General features: G+C 44.2%; 1 long non-coding RNA gene across 1 annotated transcript in view; it reads left to right on the top strand.

Annotated features, from left to right (window-relative positions):
* Positions 1-889: 889 nt before the first annotated feature.
* Positions 890-7,402, top strand: part of LOC143280633 (uncharacterized) — a 51,816-nt gene continuing 45,303 nt past the window's right edge. The window contains exon 1 of the long non-coding RNA XR_013055036.1: positions 890-1,043. This is a non-coding gene — a long non-coding RNA (uncharacterized LOC143280633). The remainder of the gene's footprint in view (positions 1,044-7,402) is intronic.

Below are 7,402 nucleotides of genomic sequence, written 5' to 3'. Positions count from 1 at the left end.
AAGTCATCGTCATTGTCATCACTGAGGATTGAATTTAAGCTATTCTCGCGGGTCGACACCTTCATCTCTTTAACCCCTTGACCGTTGAACCTTGGTGGAATGACATCAGTGTGGTGCATGAGCTTGAAGAGCAGTACTACTTTTTTCATGGGGGAGTGGTGGAGGAGTGAGGGCTGGTGGGCAGGGGGGCTTGGGGGATGGGGGGGGGGGGGGGGGGGGGCGTGTACTCATCAATGGTGTTACTGATTTTTTTTTAAAACTCACTCAGTACGGCCAGTCCTCTCTTCTCCTCTACACAGACCCCTCGGATGTCCAGTGGGTGTGTGAATGACCCAACCTTTAGCTTCCGTCGTCAGAACTGTGGTATTCTTTGTCAACATTCACCTCTTCAGTATAAGAGCCTTCCACTTGCAATATTTTGAAGATGGTAATTGGGGTGAAACGCTGTTAACGTCGTCTCTTTCGCCGTTCGTATGGAGAGAGTTAAAGCAATGCAGTCCCAAGAGGTAGAAGAAGAAGTCTGGATACAGACCTTTGTGACTGACTTGTAACCTCTGTCTTTATCTCAGTGTTCGAACTGACAGCTTGCCCTCACTGACGTGCAGCAGCAGCATACTCGTCAACAGCACTGAAGGGGTTAAGGCTCCCGTGTCGTTCCCCGAATGTCCATGACTCCGGCCGTGATCCCATGCTACGTGTGAGCAGCAAGGCAAGGCAAGGCAAGGCAAGGAGTTTACTTCGTGTGCCCCCTGGAGGCATTGAAACATTACATACATTCATCTTTTATACATATCCTGTGGCGCGTGGAACTCCTGAGAACGGCACAGGCAGGAAGAGGAGGAGGAAGAGGAGGAGGAGGAGGAGGAGGAGGAGGATGCAGATCGTTGTGGTTGCAGTCACCAGATGATAGGCAAGTCAGATCTGTATGCTTGTTTCCACTAGCTTGGGTGCATGTATGCCTTCAGTGTCTTCTGAGGATCTCCGCCTGGCTTCGTCGTCTCCATCTGTCTTGGTCTTCAGCCTTGTTTTCTTGAACGTGAGAGGTAAGTTAGATCTTTCACCTTTGTTTCCAGCTGTGGTACATGTGCTTTCTATGTCTCCTCTGGCTTCGTCTTCTCCATCTGTCTGCTGTCTTATTTTCTTGATCCTGAGAGGCAAGTCAAATCTTTTTTTTCTTTCTGCAAGCTTGGGTGCCATCTTTTTTTTTCGTTTTTTTTTTCGGGTGTCTTCCCCGTCTCTTGTTTGGCATTGTCTCCATCCCTCTTATTTTTTTTCCCGATCGTTCGTATGATTTGTTTTGTTTCTGTACTGAAGATTCAGCGCTGTATAAATGCTTCTTCTTCGTCGTCGTCTTCTTCGACACTTTATCATCATCATCATCATCATCATCATTCTTCTTATCATTGTAATCATTATTCTTATTATCTGTGCTTGCATCTATACGTGTCAATGTGTGTCTATTATAAAACATGTGAAGCGGTAAAAAGACGATGATAAGTTGTTTTTTTTCTTATTGACTCACTTGTGTAAACAAAGTGAGTCTATGTTTTAACCCGGTGTTCGGTTGTGTGTGTGTGTGTGTGTGTGTGTGTGTGTGTGTGTGTGTGTGTGTGTGTGTGTCTCTGTGTGTGTGTGTGTGTGTGTGTCCGTGTGTCTGTGTGTCTGTGTGTCCGTGGTAAACTTTAACATTGACATTTTCTCTGCAAATACTTTGTCAGTTGACACCAAATTTGGCATAAAAATAGGAAAAGTTCAGTTCTTTCCAGTCATCTTGTTTAAAACAATATTGCACCTCTGGTCCTTTGTATGCACCGTCCAAGTAGGTACCCCTTCCCCTCAAGCAATGTTTGTTGTTCACACTTTCTCCACATGCACTTTACCACGCTGGGCGAGGAGCGTGTTTTATGCGCACCTTAACCCTTACCCACTCCTAGACCGTATTTCGCTTCATTTTGTTTCTGTCAGTTTCCAGTAACCCCCCCCCCCCCCACCGCCTCCCCCCCCACGCCTCCCGCCGCCTCACCCACCAAAAAAAACAACAAACAACCAACCCCCCCCCCCCCAAAAAAAAAGCCCCCCAAAAAACCAAAAACAAACAAACAAGCAAAAAAAAACCCAAAAAAAACCAAACCCACCAAACAAACAAAAAACCAAAACCAAAACCCACACACCAAAAATCTCCACTCCCAAACCAAATACTTTCCAACGTGAAAATAAATCCCACCCAACAACCCCAGAATGGAGAGAAACAATCTTCATTGATCCGCATATCAAAGATGTTGGGGCTTGTTTTTTTTCGGCTGAAAATATAATGTTAGGAAATAGCTGTCTGGTCGTGTGTCTGGAACACATTATACTATATCCCAGACTCCCCTCTGATGCTGTAACAGATTATACAATATCCCACACACCCCTCTGATGCTGCAACATATTATACTATATCCCACACACCCCTCTGATGCTGTAACACATTATACTATATCCCACACAGCCCTCTGATGCTGTAACACATTATACTATATCCCACACACCCCTCTGATGCTGTAACACATTATACTATATCCCACACACACCTCTGATGCTGTAACACATTATACTCTAACAACACACCCCTCTGATGCTGTAACACATTATACTCTATCCCACACACCCCTCTGATGCTGTAGCACATTATACTATATCCCACACACCCCTCTGATGCTGTAACACATTATACTCTAACAACACACCCCTCTGATGCTGCAACACATTATACTATATCCCACACACCCCTCTGATGCTGTAGCACATTATACTATATCCCACACACACCTCTGATGCTGTAACACATTATACTATATCCCACACACACCTCTGATGCTGTAACACATTATACTATATCCCACACACCCCTCTGATGCTGTAACACATTATACAATATCCCACACACCCCTCTGATGCTGTAACACATTATACTCTATCCCACACACCCCTCTGATGCTGTAGCACATTATACTCTATCCCACACACCCCTCTAATGCTGTAACACATTATACTATATCCCACACACACCTCTGATGCTGTAACACATTATACTCTATCCCACACACCCCTCTGATGCTGTAACACATTATACTATATCCCACACACACCTCTGATGCTGTAACACATTATACTCTATCCCAGACACCCCTCTGATGCTGTAACACATTATACTCTATCCCACACACCTCTCTGATGCTGTAACACATTATACTATATCCCACACACCCCTCTGATGCTGTAACACATTATACTCTAACAACACACCCCTCTGATGCTGTAACACATTATACTATATCCCACACACCCCTCTGATGCTGTAACACATTATACTATATCCCACACACCCCTCTGATGCTGTAACACATTATACTCTATCCCACACACCCCTCTGATGCTGTAACACATTATACTCTATCCCACACACCCCTCTGATGCTGTAACACATTATACTCTATCCCACACACCCCTCTGATGCTGTAACATATTATACTATATCCCACACACACCTCTGATGCTGTAACACATTATACTCTATCCCACACACCCCTCTGATGCTGTAACACATTATACTCTATCCCACACACCCCTCTGATGCTGTAGCACATTATACTATATCCCACACACCCCTCTGATGCTGTAACACATTATACTATATCCCACACACCCCTCTGATGCTGTAACACATTATACTATATCCCACACACCCCTCTGATGCTGTAACACATTATACTATATCCCACACACCCCTCTGATGCTGTAACACATTATACTATATCCCACACACCCCTCTGATGCTGCAACACATTATACTATATCCCACACACCCCTCTGATGCTGTAACACATTATACTATATCCCACACACCCCTCTGATGCTGTAACACATTATACTATATCCCACACACCCCTCTGATGCTGTAACACATTATACTATATCCCACACACCCCTCTGATGCTGTAACACATTATACTATATCCCACACACCCCTCTGATGCTGTAACACATTATACTATATCCCACACACCCCTCTGATGCTGCAACACATTATACTATATCCCACACACCCCTCTGATGCTGTAACACATTATACTCTATCCCACACACCCCTCTGATGCTGTAACACATTATACTCTATCCCACACACCCCTCTGATGCTGTAACACATTATACTCTATCCCACACACCCCTCTGATGCTGTAACACATTATACTATATCCCACACACCTTCACAATGCCTACTGCAGGCCATTTCTGCAGACATGCAAAAGAAGATGAAGTCCACTTTGTAGACTGTTCTACTGTACTGTGTTAAATGGTACGAGACAAAGACATTCCGCTGAGTCATTAAAAAGACGATTGATTGACCAGAACACAGTTTTGATTATATGCCCATGTTGTAAGATTACATGCTTTATATATATATATATATATATATATATATATATATATATATATATATATATATATATATATATATATATCCACTCGGAAACCCCCCCCCCAAAAAAAAAAAACCAACAACAAAAAACAAAACCGTCATGGATGCACTGTCGTTATCGTTATCGTTATTGTTATTGTTTTTGTATTTTGCATTTGTATTTCTTTTTATAACAACAGATTTCCCTGTGTGAAATTCGGGCTGCTCTCCCCAGGGAGAGCGCGTCGCTACACAAACAGCGCCACCCCCCCCCCCCCCTTTTTTTTTTTTTTTCCTGCGTGCAGTTTTATTTGTTTTTCCTCTCGAAGTGGATTTTTCTACAGAAATTTGCCAGGAACAACACTTTTGTTGCCGTGGTTTCTTTTACGTGCACTGAGTGCATGTTGCACACGGGACCTCGGTTTATCGTCTCATCTGAATAACTAGCGTCCAGACCACCACTCAAGGTCTAGTGGAAGGGGAGAAAATATCGGCGGCTGAACCGTGATTCGAACCAGCGCGCTCAGATTCTCTCGCTTCCTAGACGGACGCGTTACCGCTAGGCCATCACTCCACTATATTTCTATATTATCTATATTTCTGTTGGTATCAGGTATAGAGTGTTTCCGAAAGGTAGAGAGGAACGAACGAACGAACTTTTTTTTTTTTTCAAATGAAGTCAGTGGAATAAACACACACACACACACACACACACACACACACACACACACACACACACACACACACACACACATATATATATATATATATATATATATATATATATATATATATATAAATTTTTTAAACCTCCAGCCTTCACGGCAAAAGGAAAATGAAATTAAAATAATTACAAAAATAGAGGGGGTGGGGGCGTGCGGGGATTTATCACTAAATAACTGACTGTAAGAAGAAACTTAACATAGTTCATTTCATCAGTAATATGACTGATGACCCCTCCACCCCACTCCCCACCACTCCACCATCAGCCTCCTTCTCCCTCCCTCTCTCTCTCTCCCTCTCGTTCTCTCCCTCTCTCTCCCTCTCCCTCCGTCCCTCTGTCTCTGTCTCCCTCTCCCTGTCTCTCTCTCTCTCCCCCCCATCTCTCTCTCTCAGCCATCCCCAAACCAGCCAATACGCCCATCCTCCTTTACATCAATGTGTGTGTGTGTGTGTGTGTGTGTGTGTGTGTGTGTGTGTGTGTGTGTGTCCCCACACCACCGCAACCTTCCCACTCACCCCCCCCCACACACCACCCACACAACCCACACTCCTCTTGATGTCTTTTCAGCTTGGTTATTATTTTTTTTCCATCATCAGTGATTGTTGTTGCCATTGACAAAAAAAGAAAAAAGAAAAGAAAAAAAGAGACCTCCTCCTGTTTCAAAGCCTTCAGTCTGGCAAGCGAAGGGAAGGTTAATGACGAGACAACGAGACACACACACACACACACACACACACACACACACACACACACACACACACACACACACACTTACAGTGAAAAGACGTTAAACTAAAGAACTCTCTCTCTCTCTCTCTCTCTCTCTCTCTCTCTCTCTCTCTCTCACACACACACACACACACACACACACACACACACACCACGCACAGCATTATAAGAAGCAAGCGTCGCGCCCCCTAGCCCCCCCCCCGCCCTTCCGCCCCCCCGCCCACACACACCTCCTCCTCCTGACCCGATCGTTCAAGTTTTATTAACCCCTAGTCTGCTGCCGACGAATGCGCTGCTTGTCAGTGAAGGAACCATCCATCACCTTCACTGAGATGATGATAATAACAGATTGTACTTATGTGGCGCAGACTTCCCATGCAATGGACTCAAAGCGCCTTATAATAATAATAATAATAATGGTACTTATATAGCGCTGAATCTTGTGCATAGACAAATCTAAGCGCTTTCGCACCAGTCATTCTCACGCACGCATAACTCTAAAACTGGAGAAACTAAAGACAAGGAAGAGGCAGGGAAGGGAGGCTATTTTGGGAAGAGGTGGGTTTTAAGGCCAGACTTGAAAGAGCTGAGTGTGGAGACTTGACGAAGCGAAAGAGGAAGTTCATTCCAATTGCCTTACATGAAAACAACACATTTTGATTGATTGATTGATATGGATACTTATATTGCGCCTTATCCTCTGTCGGAGACCAAGCTCTAAGCGCTTTACAAACACGGGGTCATTTTACACAACAGGCTGCCTACCTGGGTAGAGCCGACTGACGGCTGCCATTGGGAGCTCATCATTCGTTTCCTGTGTCATTTAATCAGATTTCATGCACGCACACATAGACACTCAGACAAACATGTAACATTTAACATTTGTATGACCGTTTTGTTTATTTACCCCGGCCATGTAGGCAGCCATACTCCGTTTTCGGGGAGCGCTGGGTGTGTTCTTGTTTCCACAACCCACCGAACCCTGACATGGATTGCAGGATCTTTATCGTGCATATTTCATCTTCTGCGTGCGTATACATACAAAGGGGGTTCAGGCACTGGCAGGTCTGCACATACGTTGAACTGGGAGATCGGAAAAGTCTCCACCTTTTTCCCACCAGGCGCCACAGAGAACACATATACAATTGTACATAATAATATATTCTGCACATGAAAAATCCCCAAACAACGCAAATATCCGTATCTGCACATCAAGACAATACCTGCAAATTGCAGGTGTGAACAATCGAACACCTATAAGATAAGCACTGAAAGGTCAGGATGTCAGTCATCATTCTGTATCTGGACTTCCACAGATTTAGGGTAGCGTTACCTTTGTTCAAATGATATCAGCCACAAAACTTAAAGGTGCACATGGACTTCCTCTTCTTTGGGGTAGCCTTGCCTTTGTTCAAATGGTATCAGCCACAAAACTTACAGGCACACATGGACTTCCTCATCTTCAGGGTAGCCTTACCTTTGTTCAAACGATATCAGCCACAAAACTT

This window comes from Babylonia areolata, chromosome 3, assembly GCF_041734735.1.
Source record: "Babylonia areolata isolate BAREFJ2019XMU chromosome 3, ASM4173473v1, whole genome shotgun sequence".
Taxonomy (NCBI): domain Eukaryota; kingdom Metazoa; phylum Mollusca; class Gastropoda; order Neogastropoda; family Buccinidae; genus Babylonia; species Babylonia areolata.
This window is presented reverse-complemented; position numbering and strand designations above follow the sequence as displayed.